The 22,903-nt window shown below is 39.1% G+C and overlaps 1 protein-coding gene across 9 annotated transcripts in view; it reads right to left on the minus strand.

Moving 5' to 3' along the window:
* The window catches only part of chl1b (cell adhesion molecule L1-like b), a 73,474-nt gene extending 51,108 nt beyond the window's left edge, over positions 1-22,366 (minus strand). For 2 of the 9 annotated variants that reach the window (XM_072451886.1, XM_072451883.1), the window contains exon 1: positions 22,025-22,233. The gene's annotated coding sequence lies outside the window, so the exon portion shown is untranslated. Of the gene's footprint in view, positions 1-22,024 lie in introns of all 9 variants that reach the window. The other 7 variants (XM_072451885.1, XM_072451884.1, XM_072451888.1 and 4 more) reach the window with 7 other exon arrangements.
* Positions 22,367-22,903: the final 537 nt, after the last annotated feature.

Here is a 22,903-nt window from a genome sequence, read left to right on the forward strand (position 1 = left end):
CAAAGTTAACATTTAACTCATGTGATAAATAAAATGAATGCATTAATCATGCACATTAATCTTGCGGCCTGTTTAGACAGAAACACGCTTTTTAATTGACATCTTTACCTGACTGAAAGAGACAGGAGCAGCGCTGATATAACACACAATTCATTTTACACATAAAACGCATAAGTCCTCTGATGGACCAGCGCAGATGACTCAGCGGATGATGTTTATGAACACAAACCAACAAACCAACCAAAGACGGAGCGGAAATCTTGAGTTGAACAGTGTGAGCTCCTGACAAAAATAAAGGTTGTGTGTGTAATATAGGCCAAATATTTAACTACCACAGGACAAAGGTAAATGACAGGCCAACTCAAACAGCTTACATCTGTACCCATAAGGGCCAGTTACACCTGCAAGCGGCAATGAAGGGCCATGAACCCACCAAGCTTGTTGTTTGTGACTTAACATGTGACTAAATTATGTAAATAGTGTAATTTATTTAGATTTGTTAAAAAAAAAAACGTAAAGAAAATGTCCGAGAATATTAAAAGTTTTATAGTACGTATAAAATAATTACATTAACTTAAGTGTACATTTTATTTTGATGAATGATATGATAATGCTATAGATTTCATTAAAACGTTTTGTTGATTGACAGCACTAGTAGCTGAGAGACATGATACTAAATTTAAGTCTATAACAGAAGAAAATCACCTGTGAAGTCCCAAATACATGAAAAACTGCAAATTGTCTATTCACGGGTTAAAAAGGGACACTTTTCTGTTGGGCCAACGTCCAAAGCTCAGCCTAAAGACAGAATAGTGCTTTGTGTGTTGGTGTAAGTGGAGGTCTCCTGCTTGTTGTCGTAAAAGTCTTGTTCAGGAGAGTCGAAAGCAAACACTCTGTTACTGATCCTACTGTATGTGCTGCCAAAATGGGGGCCATAAGGGCATGACCATTACCAGATGATTGCTAATGCGAACAAGGTCACGGAGAGTGCTAAAGCTCCAGTGAGGTGGATTATTGCTCTATTAAACAGAACAATCTATGTCATTTGTGTCCTGATGATGACTTATTATGGTGACTGTGCTTGGAATCGTTACAGAGCTATTTATCCCAACATGCTCAAATTTGGAAGGGCCAGGAACAAGTATTTAACTTCTTTCTCAACCGTTCTCTTTTTGACAAAGCACCCAGGCCAGTAAAGACTAAACTAGACTAGATTTGTTTTGGTATCAGCTTAAATTAAATACATTTTATACACACTTCAGGGTACATTTTAATATTAAAACAGAATATATCCATGGTTTACCAAAGCTACGGATTCTCAGTTCACTTAATTTGTGGAAGTAGTGCATGTTTATTCTATTATTACAAGTAGTTCCCAGGACGAGGAACCCATAAATCATGAGAAGTGGTGACAAAAATGCAACGTAGTATTTTTCATATCTTCATTACTTGTCAAGTACGATACCGCTCCTTGCCTAGGATACGTGGTATGGATTTAAATCTTCATAGCTATCAAAAGGTTGAAACACTGTTCACTCGTCAGGACATGAATTGTGACTCTATCTTGCTGCTGCCGCTTGGCATCTGCGCTAAGTGGAGATAAAATCAAATTAGTTCAATCATAAAATCGAACTTACAGCCAATCCGGAAATGGAGATAGAGATCATTAGCAGTGGCAGGCAATTTGTATCAGTGGAAGAAACGCCCAAACGTATTTTAGCTAGAACAAGCACATTATGGGTTCGGTATGGGGTTTAGAGGCAAGCGTTCTCGTTGTCATAGCACTGACCTCTCAGTCACACCGTGAAGCTCCCGCAAATCAGGTTAGCCGCTGACTGAAAACAATGTATTGAATGAGCTGCAAAGGGATATCTAAAGGCCGAGCCGAAACTTAAAGCTACCAGAAACCTCAATCTAATTATGTCTTTTAACCCATATCGCCAAAGGATTGACTGGATGATGAAAATGAAGTTATGCCGGGCTTGTAAAGAAGCACGAACAAGGGCCACAATGGCAGTTCACAAGAGGATGTGTCACTGACCATAATACTAGTCATGTTTGTCAGGAGACAATGCAGTCTATGTAGTCTATTTCATGACAACATTTGAGGTCCAAAAAAAATTAAAAGCAATTTCCACTGCGACCCTTGACATTCGTTCATACGGCATGTGCATATTAAACACTGAAAAGGCTATATTTGATTTTTTAAATTTTTTATTCCCACTGAACCTAATGAGTAAACTGGAACCCCCTTTCTGTCAGTGAATAATACATAAAAGTCCCATAAGAAGTCATATATAGAGTTTAAAAGTCATAATTTTGAGATTTGATATCACTGTGATTCCATGTGAAGTAAATGCAGCATTTTGTTTTAAAGCCGTCTCTAAAGTTCTTCTCTGCCAACTCATATACCATTGTCTAAATTTCCCAATGAAGTCTGCCACTTTATACTTTAGTTAAGACCTTACCTTACCTTAAACATTTTAGACTTAAAATTCTGACTTTTGGACTTGAAATGATGACTTTCAAACTCAAAATTATAACTTCAGGTGGAGCTTTTATTTTTGTATTCACTGGAGGAAATGGGCCTCCACAATAAAGGGAGTGGGGTCATTCTCCCATATATTATATAATTAAACCAGTTATTTGATGAACAGTAGGAACGAATAAGCTCTGTTAGCACTTACTACAGAACACAAATTGAATTCCAAGTAAATGTGTTAAAAATGGCAGTAGGTAAACATTAAAGGAATTGATTGGGCATGTTCAAGCTGCATATGTGTTTTCTATTAAACAAATGGCAACAAAATAAGGTCTTGATTTATCTCACTCCAAATTTGAAAATGGAAGCCTTATCGTCTCACTCCCTGTCTCTGTGGGAAAGGTCTGACTTTCTCTCCACACGTCTCTGACTTAAGAGTTCAATAATGCCAATACTCTGCTTGTCCTGTCAGCGCGTCACTCTGAAACAACTGTAATCTTTTGCATCAGAAAATAACATATTGAAAACAGAATTACACCTTCAACTGAGGAGTTTGACGTGGGGACTCGCCTGATCGTTCAAACTGTTCAATATAATATTGAGTGTGCTTTACAAGTTGAGCTGAATGTCATGAGGGAAAAGCGTTTAGAGGAGGCCCCGTATTATCAATGCGAATGTGCCTTGCTGCCCGTGAGACTCGAGACCATATACAGATAAGAAGTAATGACCTTTCAACAATCCCTAAACCCTGCACGCCCTCTATTTATTTACCAGGTTACGCCAATACAGAATCTGTGTTGCCATCATTTACATATAAGAGGACAGAGTTACTGGAATTCAATAAACAGTACTGCAATGGCCTCAATAGAAGCACCACACTCTCAGTCTAGTTGCAAAAAGTTGGAGACAACAAACCCACAAGTAACTTTTGATAGATATTTGAAATGTCATACTTGTTCTATTCATGCACAATGCCAATGTCAAGTGTGAAATAATATGCTTTGGAGTGAATCCCAAAAGATAGAACATTCATGAGGCTTTGCCCCGGAAACCAGTGGCCCTTGTTGTCATATTTGTCATGTTTCCTAATATGTCTGGTTTTCTGGAGCAATCCCAAGCCACGACCACCATTAGGGCGGACCATGCCGTGTCGTGACATGGGAACTCTTATAAACGTGTTAAGAGCCGGAGGCATTAGCATTTTGGACGGGCTTGAATAGAGGCATTTGTTCCTCTTCCTGTGCCTCCCTGAAAGACTCTATTAAAGGGACGTTTTAGAAATGCTCTGTTTTGGACTGGTGTGGCAGGGACAGAACATCTGACAGCACTTTCCCCTCAACATTTTGTTTGCATTTTGGAATGAATGTTGTTTACACATTATTCATTGAGAATTTAGATTTTTGAATGGACTTAACATACTTTTATAAAGCTCCCGATTTTAATATTGTTGGATCTTATCCAAGTGCACAGTGGTCAACTGCTCCAAACAGAACCACACAATGTCATGTATACATGATTTGAAGGAGGCTAGGTGCCATGCTCAAAAACACAATGGTCGTATACAGGGATTGAGCCCTTTCTCTTGAGTAAAGACCCTCTCCGGTCTGTAGAAACTGACAGTTGTTGGTGTACAATTCAGTTGGTTTAAGTAGGCTACTAGGTTAGAAAAAGACTTGCTATTTTTGCTATTAATTAAAATCATTGGGATTTAAGGATGATGGTAGAGGACACAATTTTGGAAAAATATCAAATTGAATCAGAAGTATTGTGATTGCGATTAGATTTGCAATTTAGGTTTTAATAATAGCATTGTCTTCAAAGTTCACGTTTTAAATGTGAAAATACTGAAAGTCTTTTAACTGACAAAATAATGATATGTATTTCAGAACATGTTTGTTCAGATCTCAACTGCATGGTAAGTAGTTTTATGCAGAATAAGAAAGGATATTTTAAGAATAAGAAGAAATTGTGTTAAAAAAATTAAACCTTTGCGATGTGCTAATTGCATCCATTCAAATTGCAATTTAGATTGAAATCGCTATTTTGATTCAGTTGCGATTACTCTTGCAGCCCTAGTCAGGGCTGTCAAAGCCTTTCTTTTACATTACTTTGATTCCAACACTAATGCAAACCTTTTGTCAAACATAAGTAACATAATAAGCAGTAATGCCAATGTCTCTTTCTGTTGTGTCACTTATACAGAGGACTGTTTAATAGACACTTTCATATGCCAGAAGACACCTTTTGGAGTCTAATGGAGGCAGCAGAACTCCTGTCTCTGTTGGTTCCATTAACTGCAGCACTGATTGATCCATGAGTCTATCTCCCACTGTGTTCACAGCTGGAGCTCTGGTCAGTCCAGGGGAATCTCATCTCCGTTTGACACGGCAGCTTTCATCTCCAAACCTCAGTCTAAATGTGCTACATCTGCCGTGACAACATCATGTATAATGCATGGCCAACTGACTAACAAAGAAGGGACAGTGCATCGCAGTGATGGGTCTCTCCATTGTCAGCTATGATTCTGTGTCCGAGTTCTCTGCAGCTAATCCACAGTGAGCATATTGGCAAACACAATTGATCTGAAAGCAGTGAACTAGAAACTGTACAGCGGTCATACCATTATAATACCGGGCAATAGATTTTGTTCACTCAGTCAATGCTGCAATTCAGGTATGTGCTTTATTGCTTTTTATTTTTTGACTGAAATGAATAATTGTTTTCACATAATCCTACCACTAAATTCTAATACTTTACATTCAGTGGTTGCTATAGTGAATACAAACATATCTGTGGCATCCCGACCTCTTTCATATTTTATTTCCCTGCATGCAAAAATATTCTTTGTGTATTTTTAATAATTCAAATAATCAGTCCTCCCTGTGAATATTACTGTTCCATTTCCGAGCTGCTGCATTACATCAGGATAAGATTTAATCACATTAGACTTACTGGTTCATCAAGACTAATATAATTAAACCCACGATCTTACAATCTGGTGAATCAGAGGGCTGAAAGGAGTGGCGGATATTTGCGCATTGAAGACACATGGTTAAATCTAGATTGATGGTATCTCAGTGTGTTGGCCAATACCAGCTTTTGTTCCTATATTCTACACCCTTATTATAGCTCATTACACAGCAACAATTAAAGCGTTTATACTGCAATGACGATACCTTTAATCATTTTTCTATAATCGCTGTTCTCACAAGACCAATTCTGGCTGAGCTCCAGTGCAGGAGCAGCACCGGGGATTCCCATGTGGCAAATTGATCGCACAGAATGAGTATTGATCAGCATCAGGTAGGATAGTCTATGCAGTCTCCAGTGTGGGGCCCTATTGACTGCACTGCACGCAATATCAGCAGCAGTTCTGAAACAACGAAAGGGAAATTACGATTCAAAAAGCATTAACTATACCACTATAACACTTTTCTAAAAATGTTAGAAAAATGTAAAGTTACATTTTGGTTGTTGGTTTATCAAGTACATCATTTCTCCAGAGTTTGAGCGGGTGAATTATTCCAGGCAGCCAGAATTACACTGCTTTAAAAAGTTAATGATTAAACAGTGAATAATGCACACATGGCAGTATTTTCACTGTAGACAGAAGACAAATGCATTCATATTTTCACTTTACTTATTAAAATGTGTTGATTACGTTCCATTTTTCCTTGGTGTTTATCGTTTTAACCTGTCAACACTAAGAAGCTGTCTCCACCAGAAACACCTTAAAAGCAAGTTTTTCATACTAAAAGCCACCGAGGCCATTTTCATCACCACTTTGTGATTTTTTCATTTATGTTTTACTTCAAATGCGGCAACATGTTCACACCCAAGGACACCAATGCAACCACAAATGATGTGAAGTGAATGTAGTTCTCAGGGACGCTCACAGTTAAATCAGAGTGTGTATGTATTGATTTGTAAAGTGTACATTTGAAGGGGGAGGGCGGATCGTGCCTTTACGCAGGGAGGCACAGACTGTGGGCCAATTGGTGCAGCCAGAGTTCACTGGGACAGCTGGAAATCTATACTGCCACTGCCCAAACAACATTAGGGGGTTTGATTATATCCGCCTTAGCATGTAATAGGGAAACGATGGCCATGTAAAGAAGCACCACGGCCACCAAAGTAATAAAGTAACTTGATGAATGTGCCTTGTCACAACCCTTTATTGATTTCCAAATACTGCACTTAACACCATGTTAAAATAGAAGTGATAAATCATCCAGAGCAATATTCACAAGGTTTCTTTAGAAAGGATTTTCAATGTAGATTTGGCTTTTAATTAAAGAAAACGTATCTTAAAGGATATAGTGTAGGGCTATTCAAGAATATTTTCCATGCAATATCCAAAACCAACTCACAACGATCCAATTCAACAGAAATCTATTGTTTAATTGACTTAATGAAAATAAAACAATATTGCTCCCTCACAAAAAACAGAACTAAAGCAGGACTAAACAAAGACCGACCCAATGTCAATCAATAACCAGACTTGAAATGCAACTGAATTAGAACTAGTCCCGACATCAGGCTTAAACAGGACTAGACCAAAGAATCAGAACCAGGACAAAAGATCTTGAGCATAAATGTCATTAACGTCTGAATCAATTGCTGTTAAAAGCATAGTACAGTAGAGTACTGAATAACAGAGCTAACAGTGACAAGTAACAAGACAAATTCAGTTTTACAAGTAATCTTAACATGATGGGCCGGACTATTTTTCTTGGTGTCTTGGCATCTCTCATGCTGATCACTGTAGGCAAGAGACGACTCGTTTCCCAGGCTTCGTTGCAATGCGGTCCAGCCCATGGCCCATTTTACCATGATCGGCCCGACAATATTGCTTATTTGGCCGGATTTGGCTTGCGGGCCGCGAATAAAATGGCCCTGATATAGCTGCATCAGGATACAATCCCCTTGTTATAACATTACCAGAAGTGCTCTTTCCACTCTGATGTTCTTTTCATGCACAGCAGTGAAGAGAATAAACAAAAGCACTCATTTCCTGCTTCAAGTGTGCAGGACAAACTCCTCAATTAGTCGTCTTTGATTTGAGTGCCTCCAAAGAGGAAGTCACCACTAATGCATCTGCAGAGGCTTTCTAGTAAAAGGGTACGTACATTGTCTGCTTTTTCATCTCTGTTGAATAAATGTATTGGTTGGAGTCTCAGATGAGCTTGGTGAATGTGCCGAGGCAGCAGAATGGGAAGGGTCATTAGTGTCCGCAGTGGTGTGGCTGTAATGATGATGGCCATGGACTTGCTGTGCTATGCACTACAGACACAGAAGCTCCTACATCCATGTTGTGAATAGGACCATGAAGTGTTCGGGTTCAACTAAAACACAAAATATAGTCTTAAATTCGTTTTTTTTATATAGCATTTTTCTGGTCTTCCAAAGCAAAATCTTCACAAAATAAGCCCTCTGTATGCAATCAAGAGTGAACTGAAGATTGAAATCTAGCTCTTGTAATTCTAACAACATGGTGACATAATGCTATCATTTTCTGGTTATTTATGTTTCTTTCTAACACAAAATACCTTTTAACACTGTATTATTTTATTATTTTATGGTCGATCGGTTTATTTCAATTTATAAATTATTCTGTAGCCATGTACCAGGGTTATAGGTACATCAGAAGGGAATTCTCTCAAGGAATGAGCTGCAACATATGTCTTGTTAATGTTTAATAGAAACAGCAGATTGAACAAATCAGACCTGGGCTCGGGTCGCCCACAGCCTACATCCTGATTGCTATTTTTTTCTGAAAGCGACATAGAAGCAGTGGTGCACCGTCAGTTTTAATGACCCAACCTCCCGCTCACCAGCACCAGGGAAACAAGAGTAAATCACAAAAACGTGCAGGGGAAACAATTTGATACAATTTCACCGCTTATTGAGCAAAACAGATTCCCCAGTGGTTCCTCATAAGGTTTAAAATCCTGGCCACAACTTGCTTTGGGGGACATCTTTTTCAAATCACACAAAACATTTCTCTGAAGGAATTCTGTAGAGAAATGTTACGGATTTTATAGCAACCATAGTCTGAATCAAAGTAGAAGCCTCAGGAAAATACACACATTTTTTCTTCAAAGAGAACAGGATATGAGCATTAAAAAACTGCTCAAATATGGACCCTATTCAACTATTTGCAAGATTGATAACATCCAGTTTAAGATCCATGTCGAAAGCACAATGAACTGATTACCACTCGACATTGTCACACAATCTCATATTTAAGATTCTATTGAAATACTTAATTTAGGTAATGACTACTTAGAATTCTGTAAAATAACACATTATAATTGAAGTCTCTGTGTGAAGGTAAAACTCACACACACCACATCATTGCAGCTAAAACATCTTTTGCAAAGTGAATACTTCCACTGAACAGCCGTCCTCCCACATGTTCTGAAACTGATTGTCTCTGAATATTTCCACACACACACATGTCAAGTGATGGACTGATGTTGCTTATAAAAAAGAAACACACAATCCAAACTGCAGGCCTGGGAGAAATGTTGTCCACTCCATTCTGACCTGCTAAAGTCTGCCAAAGCACTGCCCTTCATAGAAACGCACAATGCACAGGGTTAATAGCAGTCTTTCTGGCACACTTTGGACCCCGGCTGAAATCCCATCACACTGCGGGAGGTAGAACAGAGGGGATCCGGTTTTAAAGGGGCCTCTGAGTCTGTGTACTGACATTGAACACAAAACTATAAGAAAGAACCTGTAACCTCCACCCCCCCCGTAAGCTCACGGAGAGAGGCCATCTGTTTTGTTCGGGGGCGAATAATGTTGCCGTGTAACGTCTGTGTCCATACAAAAGGTGAAGTTCACATGAAATTCTGTAGCACTACTTCAACTGCTGCCATTGCTTCTGGGACGTTTTGAATTATAATATTTCTCAAGTCAACTATTCGAGTTGTCCAACGTGTATTAGATTATCTTCTATTGAATAATGAAAAGGCAAGGCATTTTCGAAGTGAAACAGATGGATTTTCATAAATATGGCGTCCATCCTGTAAAGTGCAAGTGTCCAATGTTCATCCAATCCTCTCACGTGCTTCTTCTACGCTTAAAGCTCTTTTTCCCGCTGAATACAAAAGAAGAAGCCATCTGCAACTGTGGTCTGGCAACAAAACAGGGAACTTGGGACTGCTTCGGGATATGATCCAAATGTTCCAGCAGCAGGTGAGTTATACCACCCAACAGAGCCAAAGGGGCCCCATTCACCACCAGCAATCCGACAAGAAGAGGTGCTGGATACTGGCCCTTGGGGTGAGAATAACATGTGGATGCACTTAGCTTGTGCTAAACACTCCAAAAAATGCACGCGTAGAGAGCTGGATGCTAAGTGTGGCTCAGCTGGGCGAATGGGATCACTGAGGTGTGAAGAGTTTGGAAAAAGCAAGGTTGAATTGGTTATCTTCAGCAACTCATCACCTGTCAAAAAAGCTGACACAAATGGTGCCTAACACTGTCAATTATGCTAGCTTTACTAGATGACGTGTCTGAGGAGCTCGTGTCAAACTGTCATCCTGCGAGTGCCGCGGGCCCCCGGCATTATCATGACCCCCGCTGAGTAAAAGTCTCCTGTTACCAGTATTTTGGTCAAGAGGATAAAACATGAGAATTACATCACCAAGACTTAAAAGAGGCAGGGTGAAAACATAGCAGCATTAACAGATGGTATTTGGGTTGAGTGGCAGTGCATGGGAGATACAAGTTCGACTAAAGGTAAGGCTATAAAAAGAGAGGGGGATTGTCAGGATCTGTTACAAACTTGTCTTTGACTTTTACAATGGTTTGGTTGTTTAAAAAAAATGGAGGGTAGAGGGAAAGAGTCAACTGCATTTAGAAGTGTGATGTCCAATATTGATAATCACATGAAAATACAGACAATCATACAGAAGGATAGTGTGACATGTAACTCGTTTATATATTAAAAAAAACACACATTTAGGTGATTCTACTCAAGCAACATGTTAAACTCTTTTTTGCCTTCGTGCTATTGTTGGGTCTGGATGTTCCACAGGCGTCTGTAATAGAACCCAACATGAAAAACTGTTTAGATTTGTTTTATATCTACATAACGCATTAATTTGCCTCAAAGTTTATTTCTCCTTTTGAGTCTGTCCAGATTGAACTTGTTGAATGCACATGCTTTGTTTTTTACATTGAAGAATGCCGCAGTGACATTAGAGCACATGGTGAACACATCTGGGGCTTTAACTACAACAAGCTCTGACTAGAGGCCTTTTACTGATTCTTTCAAAGTTAATTTAAACTTAAGCAATTACTTAGAGAAAACATCCGTCAAAAGGAATGAGTGAGTCTAATCTGTGGTTGTGTAAAAGTTGGAGTGCTCTGTAGCCAAAGTTATAAAAGCGTGATTTCTCCCAATAACAAGCCTTCGCTCCTTTATCATACGTGTGGCAGAGGCTTGGGAATTAGAGGCAAAGCCGTCTACACCACTCAGCTCTCTCAAGAAATAAATCACAGCGCCATGAAGTCAATTTAAATGCAAATCAATGGGAAAGACAACAAACTGCCGATGCGGCGGTATCTCAAGGAGTCTGGGAACGACAAGTGACTCATCAGGCACAAGACCTCCACGCCACTCACAGCTATCAGGAAAGTGACATACTGCCAGGTTAGCTTGAACACGAAATAGATAAAAGTTGAACAGGTACAGTAAGTACCCATGCAGTACAAAGCCATGGCCCACAACCTGTCACTTAGAGAGAGTAATAGTATTTCCAGGCACGAGACCAGGAAATCAAAGTAGGATTTCTCCACCATCAACTCTATTGATCTGTTTTTGTTTCGTAAAGCCATGCTCCAAGCCCTTAAGCCATTTTAAATTGTACTTCAAGAGGGAAAGGTGGCAGTCACGGAACTCAGAAATATTGTCTGTACTTGTCACGTTTGGTCGTCGTATGCTGCATTCACAGATGAGAGTAAATTACTGTTAAGTTTGAAATAGTCCGTGTACTCCTAAAATATTAACAAAGACTTGCAACTGTGTCGTCATGTTTTCTTCCATATTAGAAGCTGCTTTCTGTTTGCTTCTAATACATTCACACTGTATTTGTCTGCCAGCTTTGATAAACTGTTCATAACACAGAAAATACACTGTTTTGACACACCTGGGATTATGGCAAAAGACTGAGCCTGCAGCTGTATCGGAAGGAACGAAGGAAGCTATTTCAGGAGAGAAGCTCAGAAAGTATGCTTGAAATGCTTCTACTGAAATAACACCAAATCGTGGTGTAGTTAGAAATTGTAATAATTAAATTTCATATTATGAAAAGAAAACATTTTAGAAAAAGACGTAAAAGATATAAAATAAGTGATATTGCTTTTCCAACAGATGTGATTCTGACATGGCTGGTGTTATAAAATCAAAACTGATATTAATCACTGCAGTGCACATAGTTTAAAAGTTTACAGGCCAAGGTGATATGAAGAGATATGCGTTTATGAAATAATTAATATAACTTAAGCGATATTTACAATATTGACTTATTGTTCAATAGATGAGAGCTGTAACAATGTTTTTATGGGCTACACTTAGATTTGAACTGTTGCAGCTTATGTTTTGCTTACAATATGGTGCAGTTAGTTGTGTCAGTGGCATGAACTAGTTTCAATATCATCCTCTATCATGAATAATATTTTCTGTAGCAATTCATCCCACATTTTATGTTTTAATCATCTACACCGAGTCCACAGTCAAAGTTTGCACAGTTTGGGATGTAAATGTTCGGAGCTAGCTGCAAGAGTTAATCAAGCGGAAATATTTAAATTAAATTATGCCCCAAAGCAAACAACCACAACAACAACAACAACAACAACAACAACGTCATAAACGATGATATGGCCCATCCCTAGTATACAGCCATGTGAAAGATCAACAAAATCAAAAAGTGCTATTTAATGGATGAAAATCCCATTTTGATGATAGCAAATAAAATAGTGCTATAATGAGTTCAGTGTTGTATGAGAAATAACTGCATTACACTGATTCGCCAGCAATTAAACCAGTCTGTGCCGTTGAGTGTTGGATGAGTCAATTTGTGACTAACACGGCTATTTCAACATTCTCTGTAAATCTTGTCATAGCTTTCCTATAACCTGGAGCTCTCTCATTCTGCCGGTCCCAAATGCTCATTATAAGACCACTCCAAACTGAGTCGCATGGTGAAATCGTTTGTGATCCATAAAATTCTGGCTTGTAAAAAAATCCTTAGTTTCAACCCTAGATATTCTACAGGGCTGTTAAAAAATAATGAGGTCAAATGTGTCTATAGTTCGCAGCCCGTAATGCCTCATGCAGCTCCCCCACGCTGATGAATTAATTTGGATTCCCAGCAGCTTGGCAACATTCCTCTGGTCAACATTTGCCCAGTCTACGGGTGATACATTAAGAAATGAACATGCTGAGGGTTGGAGCTTTGTACTGAAATATTAAAGACAACTGCCAAGATAGCACTCACAAGAGACCAAATATAAAGATATGATAGCGCTTTCATCCGTTTGATGTGACACTCAAACAATATCTAGACTATTATAAAGCAATTTAATAAACGGTTTGAGAGCAACATGTGAAATGCAAATGGATCTTCATAAAGCCCCAGTGTAATGTTATTCTTGTCTATTCTAGACAAAATGACTTTAAAGGCTGGATACTGCTGTATACACAAATACGCTACTAAAACTGAAATTCTTTATGTTTGTGTGGGGTGTTCAAAACTCAATCGTGACACCAAGGAAAAGGCTTGACACCATTTCCATTACAACAATGATTTAGACAATACGATGTCATTTTTAACACAAAATAATAGACTTTTCTAATATTACCATGTCTATCAGTTCTGATACTGATCAGGACATTTGGGAATGACCAGATACTAATTAATAACTTGATCAAGTAATCAATTAGTATCTGTAAGGGCAGCAATTACTGATAGTTTTGATAATAGATTATTTGGCAATTAATACAAACAGCAGTGAATATGAGCTCTTTACTGCATTTGAACGTAATAATGTTAACATGTAAATTTTACATGTTTCTTGTGTCATTTTGGAATAACGATTGCTCCATCAGAGTCATAAAACCTCCTCTCTCCACTCATGGCATGTTTTGGGAATATGTGACTATATAGTTCAGAAAATTTGTATTTGATTACTAAATTAGTTGATGATTATTTCAATAATTGATGATTCACTTGCTTCAATCTTAGTATCCAGGCATATTTATTTAAACAATGAACAACATTGAAAAGCAAGCACCATTTTGGGAAGGAAATTCAAAAGTGTAATTAATTATACAAACACCATCTTCTAAATTTACCAACAACTAAAAAGAAAATTAGGGCAATCAATGACACTCTGGTAGACAACCAAAATAGATTACTGCTCTGTCCTCTTAACACGCTGACCACTCCGCAGCCCCCTCACCCTGTCGCATTTGGTGGATCTAATCCTGCTTGATCTTCTCTTTAATCTTTCATTTGAAGGATGGTGTTGTGCAGAACTCAGAGGGGCCTCTCTGGGTCGGTAAACAGGCTTTTACTATGCACAGCAGACACCTCTTCAACATGTTTGTCCCAGAAGAACCTGTATACAGCTCCACTGGGACGGGGCTCCCAACAGGTCCACTTACAGCACCCACCAGAGTCCCAGTTGGAGTAATGAGCTCCCCACGGGACGCCTCTGGACTGCGCGCATGGCCCATAGCAGACCTTGTCACACGGACATGTGTTACTCACCTACTTCCAAACAGCCTGTTAGAGCCCTGCAGCAAGATGTTATCACGTATGGCACCCCATTTCACTCATTCTTCAACAGGCACGGAATTTCACAAACCATTACCTGAGATTTGACATTTTTTCTACAAGGTGACTTTTCTTGTCTTGCCGCATACTTGAAAATTGTGTTAAATATTACAGAATAACAGAATAGTGTTTGGAATACTGCAATAGTACAGTCTTTGTAAGGTCAGCATGCCGGAATGCAAATCTTTCCAATTAATCAAAGGGCAATAATCATTAAATATGTAAATGACATAGAATCAGATTAAAATCCTCAAGGTTGTCCAATCTGGAAGGGATTACCATTAAGCGAACAGGTGGGGGTTGTCCTGTTTGGCTCACGCATGGAAGCCATTTGAAACATGTGCCAAGAGAGTTACAAACATTCTAAATCGACGGGATGTGGTTTTTAGACTGTAAATGTTGGAATTTTGTGGTACTAGTCACCAGTGGACTAATAACAAAAGTGCCACAAGGTTCCAACAGGCCCTGACAGAGTAGGCTTAAGGTAAGTCTCACTCAATGTAAATGATGATTTATGAGTACCTTATTCTTTCAATTCCATTTGGGATTGGAGATCACTGATAGCAGCTGGGCGACTGGGCAGTGGCTTTTGCCAACAGTGCAACACTGTCATTGAACTCTTGCCTGCTTTGCCATATTATATGTGGTGTGTGAATGGATGCTGGCGCTGTGTAAGCCCCAGGGCAGTTGTGACTCCAGAAGTAGCTCATCAGATGCAAGTGTGAAAGAATAATGCAACATGAAGCATATAAAATTCATTGTGACAAGCTAAATCAAGGCATTGTTTTTATTTATAACTTTGGGTATTAGGCAGGTTATGTACATTATACAAGGATAATCGTATTGTAGAACTAATATGTATATATATATATATATATATATATATATATATATATATATATATATATATATGTTTATGTTATCTTATGTAACTTTTCAAATACATCACAGCAACATGTCACATACAGCTTTTAAACAAACTATGGTTCCACAGACTTAAATGTTATTACTGTATTGGTAATGTATTTGAGTGATAAGACTGTAGTCGCTGTAGAAAAGGTGGCAGCAATTATTTACTTTAAATGACACATGTGCAGCTAAGTCTAGCGAGAGAAACCCTCAACCACCGAACCTCATCAAAAGAAATACCCTCTTAATTGACTTTTGCAGATCAGCAGTAAAACTACCCGCAAAGCATTTTCAAAACAGGTAAACAACCAGGAATTAGTGCCACATTCACCGGTTCTTCAGATGGTTGGCTGTTGTGGATATTTTGGTTTGAATACTAAACCCTCTTAGTTGTGCACTGCTGCTTGTACCAAACATGCAATTCGACAACACCACATTGGGCATGTGTAAATTATGATGGGCAATTTCATTAAATAAAATGGCGGTGGGCTGGTTGGCTTTGTGGATGTGTCCTCTGCCTGTCACATGTGTCCTCGCTCATCCCACTGCCCTTCACTTTCAGGTCCCTTGGGTTCTCCTTGTAACCTCAGCCTCACAGCCTGCACAATACCCTTCATGGGACACAAAGCCGGTGATAGCGCACTCTGCACTTCCATTCTCTACATTTGTCACTTTTATTCCTTGCTCTTTGTTCATCCCACCTCTGTATGCATGAGTTATCCCAAATTCCGCCGCCAATTGAAATGGAAATAGGCCTTATATCCGGGTGTCTTCAGGGCAATAACTTCTAGCTCCGTGAGCCATAGCTGTCATGTTAGATGTACCTTTGAGATTCTTTTGGTTGGGTTGCCCTTTTCAACAAGGCTGTTTTTAAAGCATAAACACTGGATTTCTGTAATATCCATGCTGGGATTTGCAGTAGGGTCATAAATATTGGCCCACGCACAAGAAGCAGAACAGTAATATTTAGAAATGAGTCTGAAGCTGACAGCCGTGCACAGCGGGATTACTAATTCGACCCATAAAACTCCACTGTATTGGTTTTCTCTTGCTGTATAATCAAAATGATTAATTCCATACTAAAATTATAACCCAAAGCTACATGAGGCAAAATCACACTAAATATCACTATCTTTAGATGGCATGTCAAATTCCCATGAAATCACATTTGCAAACACAGCCCAAAGCACAAGATAATAACACAATTGTTGGGTTTAATGGAAAAAATAATAATCCAAAAATGTCCTCATGATGAAGTCAATACAATGATCATGGAAAGTATGATACATATGCTGTTACACAAATACACAAGTGAACCTTAAACCTTATATAACTTTTATAGTAGGTCCACTAATATACTTTTCTGTCATTAAGTACGTTACATTAGTTCACAGTTAAACCTTGAGCAACACATCATTGTATAAATTGTACAAAATTGTATGTAAACGTGTATAAATCCTACATCAGCGCTCTGTTTTGAGCAAGTTTGGGCATCATGCTGGCGTCATGACAGTCAAAGCATCCTGAATGCAAACAACACCGCTTCCTCAGAATGATGAAAAAGCCCTGAACACATGAGATAGCACTGACCTCACCCTTGCTTCGTCCTTCACGGTGAACTTTACTGATGAATTGTCCATGCATCCCCAGAACCCATTGATCACTCCCGCCCCGCAGCCCCCATGATGCAGTAGGGTGTTAAGTAAGAACTAAACCTGGATTCTTCATGATCAGCACCTTTTTATCACTGGGCCCATCCCCCAACACCACCGTAGCATGCCTCTACCGCCACCGCATTATCACAAAAAAAATTGGTAAATAAATATGCACATTGCCAGGAAGCAGGCAAGAGATATTAATATTTCATGTGGGCACAGACATTTCCAGGAGCTGTCGGTGAGGTGACAAACATGAAAGACTGCTGCTGTAGCGCTCTCAAGTGCGCCCGCAGCCATCAGCCAGGCATCATAGTAATTGCTTGTAGTGACAACGCCTGAGCTGAACCTCAATTAAAGTCCCGGTATTTGCCACAGATTCCACAACCTTCTGCTGGAAACGCATTGTAACAGCTCAACAACATCACTATTATCTCACTATGGGTTTAGGTGCACCAGGATCACACCAGAACCAGACACAGAGATGGACTGATAAAACGAGGATTACAGGCAGCTACAACACCAGGCTATTTGCTGTGGCAGGCCGCTGTCTCTTATCCGCAGCAGCCATTTGATAGGCTAGATTACCTGACAGAGCAAATTCAACAAGGAAATTACACTCTCATCCTGATAGCGAACAATGTAATGATACAGTGTACATGCAGCAATCATGGAGAACTATAAAATATTTGTTATACCTGAAAAAAATGTATATATAAGGGTTGAAATGACTTGAAGTTGGATCATTTATCTTAAAGGAGAAATATATGTTTTTTACCACTTTAACTTAACATTGAACTATAAGATAAGGAGTTCATGATTTTACATTTTGTTCATTGTAAACCGCAAGATTAATCTAAAACGGCTTCATAATAGAAGCTGATTCATGGACTTGCAGTTCAAAAGTGCAGAACTGACATGCCCGCCTCTACATAGTTGTTCACCACAACAAGTAGCGGATTTCCTTTTTGAAAAGTGGCTATGTGACATTATAACCCTGCACGGATGTGAAAACATATATTTTCTGAGCACTCGGGCCTTAGTTGCAGTTGCAAATCAATCAAAATACAACTTTGAGTAAACTAATGATGAGCAAACACTGTTAATACTATGGTTAAATGCTCATTAAATTAATTGAGAAATGGACATGACTTTTAAGACGAAAACATCAAAAGTGACGGCTCTAAAGTTGATACTATTGTGTTAGAGTCTGTGTAAAACATATGGCTAGATTCAGGGACAAAAATAGATGTGAAGAAATGATGACACAAACCCTTGTATTTGCTGAATATGGTCTTCTCTAATTCCATGCAGCTGAAGAGAAACACTAGTCTCGAAATGTAAGTTTTACCCTTGATACACGTATTTGAAACAACAATACAGATTGGCACATAGATAATACTTTGAATGGCTGATTATACATTCACTTGGGGGATTTTTTAGACACATACACTATGTCCTATTCACAATTCATTCTTTCATTGCTATGACACAATTCTCCAAATTATCCCTTTGGTGGTGGAGTGAAGCCAGAGTGCCCATTGAGAACTTTGAGATGGTCTGCCAATTTACTAATTATATATTCTCTTTGTATAGTTACCACAGTGGATAACTCATTGTGTAGTCATTGGATAAAAAACAAAGGACTGAACCATTTGAAACAGAAAAAGTAACAACTCTGAAGCTCATCCTGTCAGAAATTGGTTGATCTTGTGGTGTGATTAGGATTTGAGTCATTGATCAACACCGACCTGATTATGTTCATTTAACCCAAATTCCATAACATTGCATGACCCATCCAGTAAAAATAAATTGAAATCGATGTTTTAAAGTCCATTTAGCCGGTCCAGGGATGTCAAAATACCAACATCTAAATCTTGATTTTAATACAGAGGAAACTGCTCAATACTATTTTTTTCAATATCACAGAGATGATTAAAAAAATTGTAATGTCTTTCTTTTTTAACTATGTCGTCTTCAACTAGATTATGAAAAATAAAAAAAACATCAGGAAAGGAAAGATTTTTGTGTAGGTACTAGGTCTAGTTTTACTATCAATTTGTTTTCCGGTATCGATACTTTTGACAACCCAATGCCACAGTGTTTTCTACCTGCATCTGTCATCGTGTACTGTTGAAGCCCAGGTGAATACAGTCTGGCTCCATATAAAAGACTCTCTGTCTCATTCTGTTCATGCACTCCAAAGAGTGCTGTTCTTTCTCTTGTGTAGTTCTCAGGACTATGCAAAAGGTACACACAAACTACACACACATATTCAAAGTGTGTACACATCTGCCAGCCATCCACACACCTGTTTGAATAGATAAATGCATCTATCGTACCTCCAGAGAGATCACTCATATATTCAGATGCCAGTGGATAAAGAAGTGCATAAAGATAAAACAACACACATATAGCAAGCTTTTTTATCCAAACTAGACTGATCTGCGTCCATGCTGTGTACTTTCAAGTTTCATTTTTTATCACTTATGCGCACAACGTTTCAAGGCCAAAGAGAAGAAAAGGTGGATAAGAAACAGAAAGTAGTACAATTGAAGAAATACACTGCATCGGTCTTAAATATGTTGCAAAATGAATACAAGAGTTTCCACAACTACAAAGGCACCTCTGTTCCTTACCATTTTGTCATCTTGATGATTAAAGGGGACGGAAAAAGGTCCATGAAATGCGACCAGGTTGGCTGTGCATATAAAGTAGCAGCAGAAACCAATGCTGGCTTTGCCCTGGCTGCTTGGCTGACTGACACGGGCGAGATGGTGCGCCACTTTTTGCTTGTCCAATTACTGGCAATCGTTCAAATTGTTTGGTGAGAAGCATTCGACCTACTTCTGGACACAAAGCACCACTGGCCTGAATACAGAGGAGCTGCGGGACCATGTGCGATGACAAGTGCCCATTAGAGCCTCTTGTCTTTGGCCTAGAAATTAATTTTAGGCACCTTCTGTCTTCGTGCAACGTGACAGCGCTACGTCTGTTGAGATGGTTGTTTGGCAACGAGGTGTACTTTCAGCTTTTAGTGAAACAAGTTGGAAATCCTTTGGTTTCATTAAGGACAATGAGATGTGAGCATAAACACATTTTATAAAGTTATTAGAGGTATTATTATTATAGAGAACTGGCAGCTTATACTGTATCAGCTTGGGTTAGAGTGTGCTTTATCAAGAATTTGAAAAGTACTACTGATGTTACTCACGTTTCATAATTGATCAATTATGTATTCTTTGCGGACCATTAGCCACATGTATTCTGCTTAAAACCACTCCTCAAAGGTTCAGGAAAATATAACATGAAACATTACTTGTTAAATTGTTCATGACATTTTATCTGTAGTGAAATTACAGGCATATTATTCAGGCTTCTGGTGGTTAGGTGTGTGTATAACTCGGTGAGGATCAAACAAAGACAATAAGATCTTCAGAGGACCAGCATGTGAATATTGCCTTCTAATCACTGCATGACCTTCAACAAGTCTTTGGATTAGCATTAAACAGCCCCAAGAGTTGTGGCTACAGGATGCTGAGAAAATAGGACATGCTTGAGTTTTTTTTATGCAGAAAGTATACCACATTTAGCTTCAAACATAGCAGGCTGAGATGTGATGAATAAATAAATAATGGCATCAAAAAGAATATGAACATCCAGCTAGGATTTAAACTCAGAAAATATGGCTTCCTGGGAGTTCCTCAAAGGAACAATAACAACAGCAAGAAATCAACATTTGGAGTTTACACAGTGTGGGATGATTTGCATAGCACTAAATATTCATATTAAGGGAATCACTGTAAATTTAAGTGTGGCTTGGCTTGATCTAAAAATGCAACAGATGCACACACCCCACTGGTTGCAACAAGAATAAGCAACAACCGCAAGCAACAGTAATTTTCTGACATTAATGGCACCATAATGTGTTTTTAATCACACTCATTCAAGTCTCATCAGTCAATATAATATGGTGTCACACTGGCTGTATGTGTGAAAGGAAACTGTGAAGGGGAACGTGCGAACATACCAAATTATGGGAAAAGCATTTGTATTCCTTTTTAATTACCTAATATGGTCATCTTGAAAATAATAGCATTATTATAGTAATAGTACAACAATAAGTGTCCAGATAATGATATTCAGACAATATTGATCCAACAGAAATGAGCTAAATCAAGTCTTTAAACGTATTGGTTGAGGTTTATGTATCAGAAAAAAAGTAAAATAACTGTAAAATTACACATAAATATTCAAAAAAAAAAAATGTAAACCTATCTTTTTGCAGCATCAAAATTGTGCATACCTTCAAAATATGGGATTGAAGAGCATTCAAAATGAGTGCTTACCAAGGACAAAGCTAGAACTGAACTCAGGAAATAAGGAACCCGAAGAAGAAAAAGCAACACACTGGTGAGCGTGCAAAAGAAACAAGTCCATTTTTGCCCTTCAAAATACACTTTCCTGTCAAAATGAGCTGCCAGTTGTCATTGGTTTCACTGATGGCCAAACATTGAAGAAGAAAACATGTTGCTAAAGGTACACAAATGAATCTTAAAACACACATATTATAGATTTCCTAAACCCTTATAATGTCAAATTAAATCTAAATTTAAAAAAGTTTCATCAGGAGAGAGCAACAGGAGAAGAGTCTACTTTGGTATTCCGCTCACTACAATCTCTTCTTCCCTCGCATTATTATACAAGGTATGATTCAGTTGTGCGTTAGTATTCATAAAGGGGAGCACTGATAAGCAGCCTGACAGTTACTAGGTCCAAGCTCACCGTTAATAGCAGTAAGTAGGCATTTTTTCATACATTTCAACATACATTTCTATTCAGGTTGGACCAGTTCAAAATTGTCAAATCGTTTCATAACTAGTTGAGCCAGTTCCATCATCAAGTCACACACATTTTGCAATAATTCAACGTCGTGACAGCTTGTTTAAAACCTATTCTTTATTTGCATCTCCTCCTTCTGGACACCTGCATGAGGCTGTCACGCCGTGTCCGCGCAGGCAGGTGCACGCACGCATCACAGCATAACATCAAGCAAATGTAAGCCAACATGAATATCAAACAGAGCCATGCAGATGTGAGATCATATCATGTGGACAACTTACCTTCAAGAATAACTCATGCCACGGCAGCTGCTCACACAAAGTTGAAACCGCTCCTCCGCCGGTAGTGAGTGGTTCGACCGCGCGCACGTCACGCCGCTCTGCCGCTCTCTCCGCTCGGTTGTGAACCAGGAGGACCAGCCCTCACTCGGATGCTCCACCGCCTCCTCCCTTTCCTCCACCTCTGGAAGAAGAGAGAGAGAGAGAGAAAAGTAATAGCGCTCCCCCCTCCTCCTTCACAAAGACAGACTGGAATAAAAGCGGGCACCCTAACGCACTCAATAGGTTTTAGGAAATCCCATGGCAACGCAGTGCAACTTCCCCACGTTGTGACCGGGTTAAGGCGCTCCCTCTGCCCCAGCCCCCTAACAGTGACAGCGGCATTATTCTCCAACGCGACGCCCGAAAACGAGCGGGTTTGAGCGGGAGGAGGAGATGGGGAGGAGGAGGAGGCGGCAATAAACTGCTCTTCTCAGGATGCTGTTAAAATATGAATCAGGGGAAATTGCTGTTAAATGTACCAGGCCCGTGCGTATTTGACGCATTGCTAAGACTCCATGAGCCAATTAACTCGCTGAGCTACTGGTTATACTGTTTAAATCCCCTGCTTTACAAGCCAGCAGCCTACAGCTAGACCTACAATGTCTGCATCACGTTTCATTTGTAATTTATTTGTTTTTATTTTTAGCCTTTGAATGTGTATTAGCATCTTCTATGACACATAACACAATTAGTGAATGCCACTTCTTGTGAACTATGCCATGTCCTTCACAACACATTGGGAATATTTTCTTTCAATATAGGCTACACAAAAATGTACTGTGCAGTGTGTTGGGGAACAGCCGCACGCTTTTCTTTTTTCTTCGAGTTGATGTTGTTTAT

This window comes from Eucyclogobius newberryi, unplaced genomic scaffold, assembly GCF_026437365.1.
Source record: "Eucyclogobius newberryi isolate DKJ021-1_F unplaced genomic scaffold, fEucNew1.0.hap1 SCAF_19, whole genome shotgun sequence".
Lineage (NCBI taxonomy): Eukaryota > Metazoa > Chordata > Actinopteri > Gobiiformes > Gobiidae > Eucyclogobius > Eucyclogobius newberryi.